The 17088-nt window shown below is 45.3% G+C and overlaps 1 long non-coding RNA gene across 1 annotated transcript; it reads left to right on the top strand.

The window, feature by feature from the left end:
• Positions 1-6748: 6748 nt before the first annotated feature.
• LOC143273737 (uncharacterized) lies at positions 6749-11256 on the top strand. Its single transcript, XR_013051928.1, has 2 exons — positions 6749-7004; positions 10849-11256. It is a non-coding gene; the product is annotated as an uncharacterized LOC143273737 (long non-coding RNA).
• Positions 11257-17088: the final 5832 nt, after the last annotated feature.

The following is a 17088-nucleotide window of genomic DNA, read 5'->3' as shown; positions in this document are numbered from 1 at the left end:
AGGCCTGGAGTTGGGACGGTGGGGAGGGGGCAGGGATCTGGAAAGAGATGAGGGAGGGCAAACCATGATCAGAATATATTGTATGAAAATATTTTTTAAATTAATAAATAAACCACCGTGTTAGAGGTAGGCAGTTTGGGGTGTCAAGAGTTCTTCGACTCCACAGCACTGAACCTCGCTGCCCGTAAGTGGCACCCAAGACTGTTCCTCCTGTGGGTCTCAGACCCGGGGTTATGTGCAGGCGCAGAGGTCAGCCGCTCCCACCAATGGTGGGGTTTACTTTGCGGTGTACACTTCACTGCCGCAGCAGAGTCTCTCGTCATCCGACCCTTCGGTCTGTCAGCACTGAGCCTTCCAATTTCCACACCTGTTTCCCAGGGCTCTCTCACCCTGGGGCTGTGGCAAGGGGGTTCAGATTCCAAGACTTGTGATTGTTTCTCAGATTCCCACGGTGGCTCCCTTTGAAGCCAGAGCTTCCCTGCCAGACGCCACCCAGCCACAGGTCTTAGAGACTAGAAGACGAACTGGGATTCTCTACCGTTGATTGGTTTGCCCGGCTGGAGATACCAGTGTCTCACCAGAGCCCACACTGGAGTCAAGGCTTGGGAGGGCTGTGGGCTCACCAAGCGCACCAACCTATGTTTTTCAGGCTGCCTGATGACTGGAGCCACCTCTGCTTCCCCTTCCCATGCTGGGGCGCCCCCTGGCTAGGGTCCCGCGATCCTGGTTCCTTTTTGCTGAGTCGCCCTTTCTGCGTCTCCACCTTAGCCTGCTTACCTCATTGCCTGCGATTTCTGTTACTCTCTAGCTCTCTGTCTCTGAAATAGATTCTATTCTTGGTCATGTTAACTCTTCTTCACCAAGTCACGCAGCTGCTTTTTTTTTTTTTCATTTTTCTTTATTAAGAAATCTTCTACTTACTCCACATATTAGCCACAGATCTCTCCTCCTCCCTCCTCCCACCCCCAGCCCTCTTTCCGGAGCCACCCTGCATCCCCACACCCCCCAAATCGAGGTCTCCCATGAGGAGTCAGCAGAGCCCAGCACACTGAGCCTAGGCAGGTCCAAGCTCCTTCCCACTGCACCAAGGCTGTGCAAGGTGTCACACCACAGACACAGGATTCCCAGAAGCCTGCCCATAGACAAGGGACAGATCCCTATCCTGCTGCCTGGGTGACCCCCAAACAGTTCGAGCCAAACAACGGACTTCTGAATCCAGAGGGCCTAGTGCAGTCCCATGGGGGCTCCACATCCACCAGTCCACAGTTCATGGGCTTCCATTGGTGTGGTCGGTCATCTCTACACGTCCTCCCATCATGATGTCGACATCCCTCGCCTGCAGCATCCCTCCTCTCTCTCATCGATTGGATTCCAGGAGCTCAGCCTGGTGCCTGGCCGTGGATCTCTGCATCAGCCTCCGTCAGTCGCTGGACAAAGGCTCTATGATGACAGCTAGGTTATTTCACAGGCAGCTTCTAATCTGCCATCATACCCCTAAATCCATGCATTCTTCTTGACATTCAAAGGTCTTCCTATAACTTGAAAGGACTGACGCGCCATCCTCCTGTGACTCTAACATAGCCTTACAAGGCACATTGTGGAAACCAGACTATTTTGTGTATCACGAAAGTGTAATGAAACCATGTTAAATACTCATTTTAACAGTTTCAATGAGTATAGTTAATTTGACAACTTTATTCACGGCGTGCTAAAAGACGTAATAAGGTAGATGAAATATGAGATTTCACCTACAAATTAAGGAACTATTGTTAGACTATAATTTAGCTCTTCCTCCTGCGCTATCTCACCATCGTCACATAAAGGAAGGAAATGAGTAGGCACCATTGGGCACAAGTTCCTTGTACTTCACTGTAATTCTTATGATGGCTATCTCTCTTCCATTGCTATTCCTAGTTATGAAGTAAGCCGTACAAGCCCAGGTCTCAAATGACTCTCTCACTCTTCTGAAACAATTTATCTTTCAGCTGTCACTTTAAACTTCCGTCTTAAATTACATTAACACTCTGGAAAATACTACAGACACCACAAATTGCAATCAAGACTTAATGCCATCTGTATATCTTTCCTTTTTCTACAACTTGGGGCCTCATCTCTAAGAGACTCTGAGTCTTCACAGACCAGCCAGATGCCTATGCCCCTTCAGCCTCTTGAACAAAAAGAAAAGAACAAGAAAGATAATACAGCACAAGAAAGCCAGGCTACCCAGAGCGCCACAGCACCGCTGCCTCTCAAAGGGACTGAAAGCTGCAACGCTGTGCTTTAATCTGGCCAAGAAATTCGCAGATTTATAAATCTCAACAATGGGAAGGTGGCTAGGGAACCTCAAGTACCAGTCTTATCACCCACTGTGCCACCTCTCAGCAGTTAATGCCCGGGGAAAGAATGTCATGCTTCAGTATGTGCTGCACAGAAGAACTCCACTGACCTCTCACCCATGTGATGAGGATCCCTATGGGGATGGTGTCATTTAGCAACAACCGCACACATTTTAGAATTTCACACTTTCTGCTTCTGAGATGTAGCTTCTCTGACCTTTGATGAAATGTCAATAGTATGTCTAGTTCATTGTGGTGGTGTTGTAAGGATTAAATGACGTTACCTAAAAGCATTTGTTACTTGATAAATGGTCGTAATGTTTGTTCCTCGGTGTCAAAGACCCAGCTGGGATGTGGCTGTGAGGGTAGATGTACAGGTGATCACGGAAAAACACAAGAACCTTCCATGTTAACTTAGCTTTCTCAGTCTGCAAGAATTCTCATTAAAAAGTAGAGAGTGTCAAGAGAGGTAGGTAACCATTAAAAGTGATCGATCCTCTTGCAGAAGGCCGTAGCTTGGTTTCCACCACAGTTACAGACTGACAATTGCTCATAAACCCAGTTCCGGATGATCTGACACCATTCAGGAGTACCTGCACACACATGTGCATACACACACACACAGACACACACACACACACACACACACACACACACACTTAAACAAAAGCTAAAAATAATATTAAATTTTCTGGACTAAGCATTGTTATCATGCTCTCTGAGTATCTGTAATGACCTTGTCAACCAAAGACCCACAATGTTCCCAACATCACTCAGTGCCTCACAAAGCATCCGCTACCATTTCAGAAGTCACCTTCATAGAAGTTCTTGTGACAGTTACAAAGTCTTTGAAGCTGGGCCAAGGAGTTCCCTCAAAGTCCAGAGCTGTCACCTTGGAGCCACATAAAGCATCTATGCCCATCAAGAGGAATGCCTCAGCATCCTTCCTAAGCCCCATGACACTTCAGCTCTCCCAGTGGTTTGCAATGTTTTTTCTTTCTCCTTAAGAAAGACATTAGGCAGACTGAAAGAAATTCCAAGACTCGTGCCTCTTTTCCTGTCTACTTGTCCTATAACTATACCAAGAATACAGCGGCATGGGCAGTGCCAACTGCATGAGCCAGGCCCACCAAAACCCTTAATCAGAGTTTGCTGAATGAATGAGCATCCCCCATGGTCACTACTGGGATGAGATCCAGTCAGTTGTGAATCATGAACTCTTTCTTGTTTTTTTGGAATCCTGTCAAAGACAGACTTTAATCCAATTAGAAAATCAATATCCAGCAAATATCAGAGCTGTTTCAGCCATACATTATTTTTTGTTCAAGGTTATTATTTGGTGGCATTTTAATATATGACATTAAAATAACAGCAATCAACTGGATCACCCTAAAGTCAGCGAACAAACTGACGTGGCATAACACCAAATACATGATGATGCTCAAAAATTGTATTATTTGGAAAGTTGATGCATTTTTTAAATCTGTTAAACAGTAAGCTAATGTAGAAAGGACAAAGAAACCTTGAGAAAGACAAGTGAATTTCACATACCTGTAAAAGTCTTCTGAAATAGTTATTTTAAAAAATAATGAAGTTTAAATTTACCTTAAGTGCTGCTACAACACAAAAACAATCTAAAAAATTGATGTCTAAATTTGGCTAAGTCAAATTTGGTTATCTTGGTCCCTTCATCTCTCACCATAGGAAGCAGAAAATGAAATCGTGCATGCTAAATCAATCTCCCTAATTGCCTTGGTCACCATTGCCTGCCATTTGGACAGGAGTCTTGCTAAATTGCATCCAAGAGCCAAATAAGATATGACATTGAGCATAATCCAGCTTTGTGACTTCACCCATGTCAGCGTGACCTGAAGGACGAGAGCTTATTTTGTAAACTCCGAAGGTGCAAAAAGGGCCAGAAAATATGGAACTATTCACAGACTTTACCAATGTCAGAGCTGGAGGTGGTGCTAGAAACCCTTAGCGCATAGCTTCAGTCTCAAGATGAGAAAAGTAGAGACTTGAGTTCCTTATCCACCTATGCACAGGTAACTAGGGATTTCACACATGCAACAGCAGTTCTGGCCATCTTCTGAATATATATGAGATAGATGGGCAGGGAGGGAGAAAGGGAGGGAGGGAGGGAGGGATGGATGGATGTTGAATGAATAATATATGTAAATATCTATACACAGTACATTATAACAACATTTATGCCTATCTCCACCCTTTCTGCACACAGAGAGAGAGAGAGAGAGAAAGAGAGAGAGAGAGAGAGAGAGAGAGAGAGAGAGAGAGAGAGAGAGAGAGAGAGAGAGAGAGAGAGAGAGAGAGAGAGAGAGAACCATTATTTGAGAAATCTTTGCTTTGGTCATGTAATTTATATATGTGGTTCTGAAGCATATCAGTAAAAATTGATTAAACTAAATCATATAACTACGAAATTATTCCCAAATTTTGAGTTCACTTTGGAAACTTCCCCAGCCCGTGCCCTCTGACTCTATCCAGGCTTTAATTGTGGGTGCATCTCTTTGTGGAGTTGTGCTGGAAAGGGATTGTGGGAATTTTCTTGCCAAGCCTCTGCCGGCCTTTGCCTGCGGCTTACACAGAGCAACAGCGCCATCTGCTGTGAGCACTTTCAAAACAACCACAGGAGACCGCCAAATACTGTGGGGTGCCTTTGTTCTCCAAAAAAAAAAAACGTAAGACAAACAGCAATTAATTAACATTTATTAAAATTAATTCCAACCCGTTCATTAACTTTTAAGGGAATTGCTAGGCACACGGCGTCACTGAATGTCTACATCAAGTGTCCTCTCCAGGAGAAAGAGCAGCCTTAATATCATGGGAGACGTTCGGTGCTAAGTTTCTGAGTTGCTTATCTACACTACTAAATGTACCCTTTAGCCGCTAGAAGCCATGCACTGTGACCTTGCCTGTAACCTATATGTGTTGGCCCCCCATAGTCTGCAAAAGTGTGTGGCCTCAACCTCTCACAGAAAGGACATTCTGACCAAGCCTTGGGACTTGGGGATCTGAGATTGTGTATAGCAATAAATGTCTCCTCAGAGGATAGCCCTTGAGGATAGATGAGCTACATCTCCGCAGTACCTTACCTTTAGCTCCTGGACACATCAGCAAATATGTGTGGAAACTCCCTTGAGGGCTTCATCTGCATAATGCCTTCAAGATATTTTGAAAGCACAATGGCACTCAGGCTTTCCCCTACACACATAAGGAATTCTATTTTTGTAGACCCACAGAGAGAATTTTATTTCTCTTTCTACTGGGAAGTAAGATATTCAAAGATCTGGACTTAAAAGAATAAGCCGTTAGAGGTGGACACTGAAGAAACAGAAAGAAAAAGTGGATTTTCGTTGCTTTGGGTTTTGTGGGTTTGAATTTTGCAGGTTTCAGACGTTATACAACAGCGCCACCTAGGGCCCTTTGTGGAATAACAGGCTGGCTTTTGCCAGCCTGTTTGCCTTAGAGCCGGTTTTCCTGAACAAAGCCTTCATGCAGAGGGCTAGCCTGGCACAATGTGTGATTTTACTTTAGTATCTCTGGTTTGGCTCACTTTTTTTAGGATACCAGAGTTTAAAAACATTATGTTAGTATTTTTTTCTTATATATAGAAACTGGGTGGGGGAAAGATACAAAAGTAGCCAAGGGGACCAAACAGGAAAATGGAGAAAGGAAAGAAGCCAGAACAGAATCAGAGGAAGAGAAGATAATCATGGGACAAACAGGCCGGGTGGGGTGGCCCTCGCCTTTAATGCCAGCACTTGGGAAGCAGAGGCAGGTGGATCTCTGTGAGCCTGGTCTACACAGTGAGTTCCAGGAGAGGCTCCAAAAGCTACACAGAGAAGCCCTCCCTCGAAAAAAAACAAACAAATAAATAAATAAGTGAATAAATGAATGAATGAATGACTAGATAGATAGATAGATAGATAGATAGATAGATAGATAGATAGATAGATTAGATAAATAAATAGACAAACATGCTTTGTGTTATGCAGTTGTCCCAGTGAACTGGTTTCTACAATTAACACAACTAATAAAAACGTTTCTTAACCTTGTGGTAGAGTAACAACAACCCCTACAAAATACTCTTTTTTAAGAGTCCCAAAGCTGCTCACTCACTTTTTGAAAGGCTTGGATAAATTGCTGTGTTCGTGGGGGAGCCCAAGGCACCTCCCTGATTTTCACATTCCCGGTACCAAATGGTGGGTCCATAAGACTTTACCATCCTGTAAGATGTAGTAACAAGTTCCTATTAAAATGAGGCAACGTTTAAAAATCCACATCCTCTGTCTGATTAGCACAGTAGGCACCCGTGGCGCAGAGTTACCCAACAGGAGCGAAGCGCATGTGACGTCACAGCAGCAGCTTCCTCCCACAGCGCTGGCATGGCCAGTAACTTACACCTATGCTACCAAAATGAATCAGCGTGCTCAGAGCAAAGTCGTGTAAGGACCAGTTTAATCAGGGTGAACCGAACAACCCTTTGAAGGGAAACAGGAGAGGAAGTGGGAGAGAAAACGAAGATGAGGTCGGGTTCTAGGCTCCCTGCCACCTTCGTGGCTACTATCTGATGAGCCACTGTTTTAATTCCGGTCTTCAAAGCAGCTCATCTGTAAAATGAGAAATCCAGTGCCTGCATCCACAGTGAGTACCGCAAACAAGGGAGGCCTAATGCACAGCATAAATTTCCAGGGATGACAGCTGAGGAGGAATCTGCTGACGATTCTGCGTTGCCTTGTGGAGCACAGCCCACACAGCAGGCTGCCTGGTTGCCTTAAGGACATTTAGATGATTTCCTACCCATACCCACTGAAGGTGTTTCCTAACAAATCGGCTAGAGGCTGGATATTACAACCTGGCCTGGCACAGTGGACCTTGGCCACACTTCAGAAAGAGATGTGCTTGGGAACTAATGGCCAATGCAGAGGCCTTGCTCGCGGTGCGTGCGTGTCCTGAAGCCACAGCAAGGCACCTGAACTACACAATGATGTCCTATAAAACTTCTGCTGATCCTGAAGCCACACACAGCTCTTGGCTCCAGCCAGCATCAGCCTTTGCCAAGGATCTGGCCAGCAAGCAGAGTTGCTGCAGTCAGCTTTCTCAAATGTGCCCTCTAGTAAGAGCAGGAAGTGGGGTAAGGGGGGGGCAACCAGGGCTTTTTCCTTGGCACTCCATACTCTTAAGGAAACTTCACTCGGGTTCTACATCCGTTCACATTCCCTCTTGAAAATGCAGGCATAGCTGTGGCCTCTTCAAAGAGAGGGCTAACGCCGACGTTGTCTCAATTTCTCCACACTTTAAAGCCTGCCCCCATAAAGTTAGAGAGAATGCGGAGGGGGCCATGAAAGTGTGTCCTGGCTTCTCCCTGCAGGAAGGAATGCCTGGCATCCTTTCTGGAATGCAGCAGGCTGGACATGATGTTCCCTCTACCCCAGCAGGTGTGAAGGCAAGGGCCAGCAGGGAGGTGGGAGGACCAGTCACGTGAGTAGAGCCTTCACAGGTTGGGAGGCAGAAGAACAGTTTTCAGGACCCCGGAGGCACAACCTCAATAACACTAGGCAGAACAGTGAGTGAGCTGCAATCTGAGGAGCAAGGGAGGGGACAGACGATGGAAGCCATTTCAGAACAGTTAAAGCAGGGAGCAACGTGTACTATTAGCAAAAGGACAGACATGCTGAGTGCCCCTGGTGTAACAGCTGCCTTCCACGCTGCGTGGTCTACGTGTGTCCCTTCAACACACAAACACAGCAGAGTGGTCCCGTCCGGGACCATTGTCTTGAACTCTGAAGACAAAGAGACACTGAGACCTTTTAAACATTTCCCTTCTGAAGGCTGCAGCTGAAAAAAAAAAAATACAAACAAACAAACAAAAAACCAAACTGCTGATTTTGACACAATTTCATGTGAAGCTTGGTTCTCCTCACCCTACACTACCCAGATATGGTAAATTCTCCCCGTTGAAAAAATAGCAAGCAATCCCCTCACTGGAGTAGGAAGAGAAGAGAATTGCGAAGGAGAGATGCATAAAGGAATCAGAAGAGGGTGTGACTATGAGCAGGGCTGGGGAAAGGCTGACCCTAGTCCACACAGGTCAAACACATGGAAGGTCCTGCCATAGTGGGGAGCCCCAGGCTGCTCCCAGCCCTGTGCAGAGGAAGCAGGTCCACAGAATGCCAAGAGTTACAGCATAACTGTGTAACAGATTTTGAAGAAATGCCTACCCAGAGTGTTTATCATGGCCGTATTCAAGTATTCAGGTATTCAGGGCTCTAATTTACAGGGGTAAATGATGAAATATTAAGCTGGGAGAGCCTGTGCTCAAATGCACATGAGAGTGCATATCCTCTCAATGGTGAATAATAATAATAATAATAATAATAATAATAATAATAATAATGTCGCCCTCCCTCAGTGGCAATGGGAGCTGCGGGTTAGTGCAGTTGGTCATATCCTCTCAATGGTTACTAATAATTATAGTAATAATAATAATTAATAATGTCTCCCTCCCTCAATGGTAATGGGAGCTAGGCATTAGTGGGGTTGGTCATGGCCAACGATGGATACAAAGAAGTCTTAATGACCTCATTTGTCCATGCCACAGATGAGTTCTCCACAGTGGTTAGGCTTGACATAGTGAACACTGAGCAGACACTATACAGCTCAAAGATCCCGTGGCTCCATTTTCTAATTCAGCCAGGAGACGATGGTCTGCAGTTTCCTGACTCTTTGTCACTCACTGGTACAACCAGTTTTGACAGAAAACTTGTCCACATGGGCCAGCAAGATGGCTCAGAGGATAAAGGCACTTGCTGTGAAAGCCTGACAGAGGGTGTTCAGTCCCAAGAACCCACGGAAAGGTGGAAGAAGAGTCCCAACTCCCCAGTTGTCCCTAACCTCCATAGACACATACCCCTGACCCCAAAACACACAAACACACCCAGTAGTAATAATGATGATCTCAGAAAATGTCTGGACCCCACCACGGATTAAGCTGGGTAATAGCAGAGCAGGTGGACCGCACACCCGTGAGTTTGTTGTGGCTGCTGTTCCTTCATTTGCCATGGCCACTGTGTTCCTCTCCATAGACCTTTTCTTCTAGAAAAACAAAAACAAAAAACAAAAAAAGCTAAAACTCCTTTTGAAAATTTCCTTAATACTTGTTTGCTTCAAGGAAAACACAAGTCAGTCTCACAGCATTGTCAAGTATCTGCTCTAGTTAAAAATAACAAAAGCCAGAGTGTCAGTCAGCTTCACAGTCCTGCAGCAGACTCCCTGAGCAGAGCTGTTGGCTCATGCTTTCGGAGGTTCAAGTTCAACATTTGGTGGCCCCATTGGGTTTGGGCTATGATGAAAGAATATGGTAGAACAATCTGCTCACACTTTGAATGAGAGCAAGAGGGTAAATGGACGAGTGCAATTCTCACAATCACCTTCTAAGATATGTTCCCAGGGGCCGCAGGACCTCTCTCTAGACCCCGCCTTTTAGAATCCACATCTGCCCTGGGGGCCTCGAGCCTGTCCACATTCAAACTGTAACAGCTGGGTAAGAAGCCACCTTGTTTCTATTAACCTCATCCATTTTGTTTCTAAATTGACCCCTCGTCAACTGAACACCTACCAACACCAGTGAACAAGATTCAGCTACAGGCCGGGTGGTGGTGCACGCCTTTAATCCCAGCACTCGGGAGGCAGAGGCAGGCAGATCTCTGTGAGTTCGAGGCCAGCCTCGTCTCCAAAGCGAGTTCCAGGAAAGGCGCAAAGCTACACAGAGAAACCCTGTCTCGGAAAAAAAAAAAAAAAAAAAAAAAAAAAAAAGATTCAGCTACAGGATGTCTGCTTTAAAGACCATTCAGAAGGGAGAAAAAGGTGAGAAAATGGGTGGCTACAGGAAAGCTAAGAAAATCAAGCGTGGTGTTCCAAGTGCCATCACAGGCTCTCTGGTCCAGAGGGGTGCAAGGTGGAAAAATATCGCAAACAACCTGAACGCGGCTGATAAAAGTCCTCCATGCCCAAAGAGAACAGCAAGTCTGGGTTTGGGATGGTACCGATGTGTCAGGAAGAAAAGACATCATTATTTACTAAACGTAAAATCGTCCTTTCTGTATTATTTTCCTTCCCCACATTGGCTGTGGTCAGATTCACTGCCAGGAGAAAGAAGACCTTGGCCACGCCCAGAAATTGCTAAATGAGATGACTCGAACCTCTGCTAGGGAGCACTGCTCTAGATGGCAAAAAGAGAAAATCATTTGTCTTCTCAGATAGATCTCCTGGCTTGTGACAGTGACAATCTGCAATCGTCACAATTCAAGAAGCAACCATTTTGACAAAACGCTGTTCCTCCTCAAAATATATTTAGGTGCTAATCTGACATTTCTCTGCATGGCCCCGTCTCACGCTTGTCTTTATCCAAGTGTAACACACACTCCTTGACGGAGTCCTTGCAAGTCAATCTTCATCTCTCCGCTGTTTATCCCTTCATTTTCCTTAGGCAGATAATCAGAGTACCTGTCAATCCTCCAGGCGGGAAATCATTCAGAAGAAACACTGAGAACAGAGGTGTCGCCTGCTCTCCCCAGGGATCGAAGGCAAAGGTTAAACAGCACCACCCGTGCCGACCAAGTGTCCTGGGCCCACCTGTCTCCAGTACAAACACCGTGGCTTTGAATGGCATTTGTAAGGACTGAAATTGTAGAGTAGGACTCCCCTGCCTGGCAAATCCAGGCTCCTTTGTCTCAGCCTCTGGGAATCTGTGTCTGTGCCCTTATGGGAAGCCCTCCTCTTCCCTACACAGGTGAATACTTAAGATGACTGTAACCTGTTTCATTAGAATAAGTCCCAGCAAGGATGCTTACATACCTGTTTGATTCTACACAGAATAAAACAGTCCTTTGACTCATCCTGCTCCGTGCTTTTAGAGTGCCTGACACAGGGAGGGCAGAGGAAGGTGGTTGGAAGGGGACAGAGGAGCTGGGAAACACTTAATCGGATGCCTCGCTACGGTTGGAGACATCCTCTGCAGACTTCAAATCTGACTTCACATCTGCAAGGAGGAGACAGGTGCAGTCGCTGCCTGTGCAAGGCACTGAACCTTGGCTTTCTTCCTGCTGGATCTTCCCAGGTTGCTAAAGTAGGGCAGCCACCCAGCGGGAGGGTCTGTTCCCATCCACTGCAAGATGCTGCTACACATCCGCCCCTTTTCTTCCCTGCTTTGGGGAGCCATGTACAAACCAAGCACACACACACACACACACACACACACACACACACACACACACACACCCTTGTCTCCTCTCACAGTCTGGGGCCACATATTCCACAGGGCCCAGCCTCTCATCAGGATGAGTCTAAGAGAAGGCAGCTGGGTATTGTTTGCAGCTGACTAGAGAATTGGAGAGGGAAAAATTCAGTTGAGAGCTTGCTGTGCCCCGCCAGGAACTCACTTGAGCTCATTATTCGGATAGAAACCGAAGAGAAGAGAATAAAAAGGCAGAGCATGTGGCATGTCTTTACCATGGCTTCCCTGTACCTTGTCCTCTGCTGGGGATGAGTGTTAAAAGTCAGTGCAGTGGTAGCGCTCCCCTTGTCCTTCCAGAATTAGGTGAAAAGGGCTCTCATTGTTGCGTTTTTCCCCCCTTGAGTACAGATTGTTCAGACAGCTTCTATTAAAGCGACATTCTCCACTCCTTCCTTGAATGCAATGGCCCCCGTGTAATAAAAATCATTTTGCTTAAATGTTGCAGTGTTCTGTGAAAATAAGGCTAGCTCACCCTCTTTTACTTAACAACCCTGTTTATCTCAATGAAGATTTGAGTAATCACCCAATTTATTGAACATGTACTATGGACCACACACAAAATTTGTTATTCTCGGCAACTACCCCATTCTGCAATAATCACTCCAACCTCACAGTGGGAAAATTGAGGCTCCCAGGGGCTACACAAATGGCTTGAGCTGTCAGAACTGGAGTAGTGGATATGGTCATTGAACCCAAGTTATCTGACCCCAGTGCACATAATAGACCTACTGCACTGTACATGGCGGCTGACACTGGAGCCCAGAGAGGGTGTGGTACACTCGCCTACATCCCCTTTCCCTCTGCATCTCACAGATGCCCAGACCCACAATCAATGAGTCCCTTCTTCAGAGACCCAGAGAAGAGATAAGCAGATCAGTTGCTGTTAATGCTGGGCCAGGCACCCTGCGCCATCACCAAGATGCCTGTATTTATTGTGTATGGCATAGTCACATGAGAATACACATCAATCATATATCCTCCTGCCCTGGGTGCTGGAAGTGTGCAACCGAGAACTATCCAGATGACTGCTGTTTCCCATTCACCTCTTTAAATTCCAATGGAACAGCAAAAACTTATCTGAAAGTGCCAGAAGTGGGTGGATTACATACAATTCAACCCTGAGAGTCTGCCTAATCAATGTACTGTCCCATATTTTCCACATTTTATGGGACAGCAGGGAGAATTGTTGAGAAGAGCCAATTTGCAGCTGTGTTCTTAATTATGCCTTCTCTGTGAAAGGAGGCAAAGCTTTCAGCAAGAGACTGCAGCTGCATTCACAAGGCAGGGGACCCGGTGTTTGCAGCGAACAACTGAATGCCATAGAGGTGCCAGATCCCATGGTGGACTAAATGGCCACCTCCCTTTGTGGATGGGTGGCCAGGTCAAGCCGTCCGATTCCTTTGTGTCTCAGGCAAGCCTGCTGCTCCGGCCCATTCGAGCAGGAGAGGCTGACTGCTGAACAGATGCTGGATGAACTCAGCTGGCCTGGATCATTCTATTCCCACCTAATCACTGTCACTTGCAAAACAGTGAAGTGAGGAAGTTTCCGCCAACAATGAGTAGCTTAGAACTGGTAGCACGGCTGAGCCGGAAGTAGGTCCTTCAAATATGTTCCGTGTGCTTTGGGCCATGATGCAAAGAATGGTGCCCAACCCATTTTATCTGTACTGAGTGATCCTAGGCATGTTGAAAAGAATGGTAGCCTGCCCTCTAACCCAACTCAAACTTGCAAAATCTGTCATCATATCTTTCTGTCACTGAACTTCACATCTACGAAAAGCCCCATTCTCTAGGAGGAAGGGCAAGGAGAGTTCAGAAAACAACTCCATTTCCCCAGTGATTACTCCCAATTATTTGGTTGTTACTATTGCCCATAAAAACATCACTGGGATAAACCTGTGTCATCATCTTATAAGTAGGTATCCCCAAAGACACCGTCCCTCTTATCACATGCCCTCGTGGTCACTGTGGAACTGCCCCTTGTTTCCTACATCATTGGTCCTTGGGTCTAGCAATCCTCGTGTCTCAAGAGCTCTAAAGTCACTGTGCTGTGACAAGCACTGGCTACAGCATCTCACCTCCACTGGGCTTCCTTTAGGAATACGGAAAGTTTTCTACTTCCCAGTCACTGAGGTGCAACAGGAAAGTGACAGCTGCTGTGAGCAAGGAGACACCAGCCTCCTCTCTTCCCTTCCCTTCCCTCGGTGTTCTGTGGATTTCTGTCCTCTGAATTAGGGGTCTAGCCCAGGGGTAGAGCATTGGTCTGGTATGTGGGGGGCCTTAGATTTGATCTCAAAACAACAAAATCTCTCTTCTGCTCACATCTCTGTCCTCTTCCCCACCCCAAGTCTAGGGAAGGACGGCAAAGGGCCCACAGCTCACTGTTTAGGGGTAATGACAGTCTAGCCACTTCCTACTCGCTGACTCTGACTCTGGAATTCAGGTAGACTTCTGGTGGCTTCAGAGGGTCTATTTGCTCAGGGTGTTTTTTGATCCCAAAGCCTTCCCAAGTCTGTGGTTTCTGTTTCTGCTATAACATTCCCAACAGAAAGGACTTCCCTGTCAGAAAAGAACAAGACATTCCAAACTCAGGTCGATAGTTCAGATACTTCCACTCTCCAACCAAGCTTATTGGTCTTACTCCAAACTATATCTGGGCAAATTTATCTATTTTATCCTTTCCCAAAGCCCTGCCAAGTGAACAGACTTACAGTGGCATCTGCCTCATCACCTGAAAACCTCATTCCCTGGAGCTAGCAGTGGGCAGGCACATGTATTGTGAGAATATTGACATTGTTCATACTGGTGGTTCACAGAGGCTGTTTAAGATTACACATATTCCCACTGCTGCCCTGTTAGCCCTTGATCCTCCCAATAAATAAAATCTGGCACACAGTGAGCAAGGATCCGTACACTGTCCTTTCTATTCTTCCTGCACCTCTCCTCTTGGTGACAATCCCAAACTGCATTCACATTCTTGGATATGTACACAAGACTTGAGAGTGTGGTCTAGGCAAGTCTCTCCCGGGATTGGGAAGTGGTGGTACTTACAGCAGGGCTCCTTGGGGTACTGGACTGAAGCTGAGCTGCCCAAAAATACATTGATGATAAAAACTGGAGATCTTTATTCAGATAATGGGACTGTTTCCTAAATTAATAAACACTAGAGGTGTTGTGTGAGCAATCTACATGCAGCTTGAGATCTTGTAGGTCACTAGTCTTGTAATTTCATCTCGGCATGTCATTAACGTTTTATGAGACTATAAGAGCTCCTATATCCTAGGAACAAAACATAAACATCAAAGAGATGTCATACCCTTACTTCCTTTCTGGACATTTCAATCCAAAACTGACTAGATAAAGCAGAACAGGAGAGGGGATGGGCACAGCTCTACTCAGAACAGCAAGACCTAAGTGAATAGTGTAGCTAGAGTTTTCCTGCCTTGCCCACAGTCAGGACAAATCTTTGTCACCCGCCAGTCCCACAGCCGTTCAGACCCAACCAAGTAAACACAGAGACTTATATTGCTTACAAATTGTATGGCCATGGCAGGCTTCTTGCTAACTGTTCTTACAGCTTAAACTAATCCATTTCCATAAATCTATACCTTGCCACATGGCTCCAGCATCTTCACATGCTTCTTGTCATGGCAGCGGCTGGCAGTGACTCCTTCTACCTTCCTGTTCTTTCTTTTCTCCTCTCTGTTAGCCCCGCCTATACTTCCTGCCTAGCTACTGGCCAATCAGTGTTTTATTTATTGACCAATCAGAGTAATTTGACATGCAGACCATCCCACAATAATTAAGTAGACTGTAAAATGTTTAGTCAAGGAGAGTGCACCTGCAGGTGACATCAGTCCACTGAGAGGTTGGGAGTCTATAATGTACATTTATGAGCCAAGCATGGTGGCCCATACCTATAATCCCATCACTTTGGATGCTAAAGCAGGAAAATCTTGAGTTCTAGGCCAACCTGAGCTAACTAGCAAGACTCCCAAAATGCTAGAAGTACAGTTAGTCAGAGTCTTGAGAGGGGGATGAGTAATTAAGGAAGTTGATCAAATTTATAATGCTTATTGAGGGGCTAGAGAGATAGGTTAGCAGTGAAGAGCACTGACTGCTCTTCCAGAGGACCCAGGTTTATTTCTTAGTACTCAAAGAGAGGCTCACGACTCCAGTTCCCGGTCAGCAGATGCACCCTTCTGTCTCCACTAGTGTCCAGCGCATATGTGGTATACAGACATACTTATAAGTAAAGCACCCACAACACATAAAATAAAAAAACAAAAAAATTAAATGCACATTGAAAACAATAGAAGCCATGTTTTTTCATGTTTGAAGAAGGGGATTACAAATATGAAAGGAGACAAGATTGAAATAAATCTTGTAATATTAGATTAAAGTTGCATGTTTTGGTCTAAGGTATGCTTTTCAATTGCATTGACTGGCATGCAAGTAAATATACATGTAGACATCTGTCTATGTAGCTTCACACATGTGAACACATACTCTGAATTTCCATGTAAGGAGAGGATCTGAGAGCAGGCCACTCTTCCAACACAGTGAGTACAGCTTGCACCAGATCCTTGTTTCAAAATACTAGTCTTCACCAAAAGCAGGCAGAATCACTCAGAGAGATAGATGCAGGAAAGAAAGTAGAAAAACATTCTGAAATATTAAAGCCAGAAATTAAAAAAAAAAAAAAAGATTTAAAATTAAAACAGAGAACAACTTAATAGAGTTCCACTGACAAATCTGGGTGACTGTTATCATGAAAACACACAACAGAATAATCTATAAACTATGAAAGAGCATGGGGAGGTGAGAAACAATATGAAGATAAATAAGCAAATAATGAAGTTAAGAAAGCTCTTTGAAATAGCATGCTAACTAACAAATGTAGAAGAAACAACAGAGCGAGAAAAATCATGGTACAGCAACTGTCGTGGTGGTGGACAATTTAGCAGTTAAATATTAATGTCTGCTAAGGCAGTGCTGAAACTAAGGGCACATACAACGTGTCAAATGCCACAAAAATACATATGAACCACAGAGAATAAAAGAGAATCTCTATGGTGGATCAGCCTGACAAACGGAAAGATTAAAGGTAACATCGCCAGCCCAGGAGCAAATACAATTTATGTCACACCTGGCAGAATGCAATGGGAAGACCAGAGAATCACTTCTGTAATATTCCTACCCAAAAATACACAGAGTAAATATTTTATAAAGAAACATCAGACAATTCCAGGTAAAGAATTCTAAAAAAATGAACTGTATGTAATCTTCAGTGCACCAAGCTTGGGGACAGAACAGGGATTCCAGAGGAAAGAAGATGGAAGGAAAGGCAGTAAATGCAGTGTGGGATCCAGCCAGATCATCTGTGCTAAAGGACATTGTTGGGACAAGTGGCCAGACCCTGGATGCAGCTAG

This window comes from Peromyscus maniculatus, chromosome 6 (assembly GCF_049852395.1).
Source record: "Peromyscus maniculatus bairdii isolate BWxNUB_F1_BW_parent chromosome 6, HU_Pman_BW_mat_3.1, whole genome shotgun sequence".
Lineage (NCBI taxonomy): Eukaryota > Metazoa > Chordata > Mammalia > Rodentia > Cricetidae > Peromyscus > Peromyscus maniculatus.
This window is presented reverse-complemented; position numbering and strand designations above follow the sequence as displayed.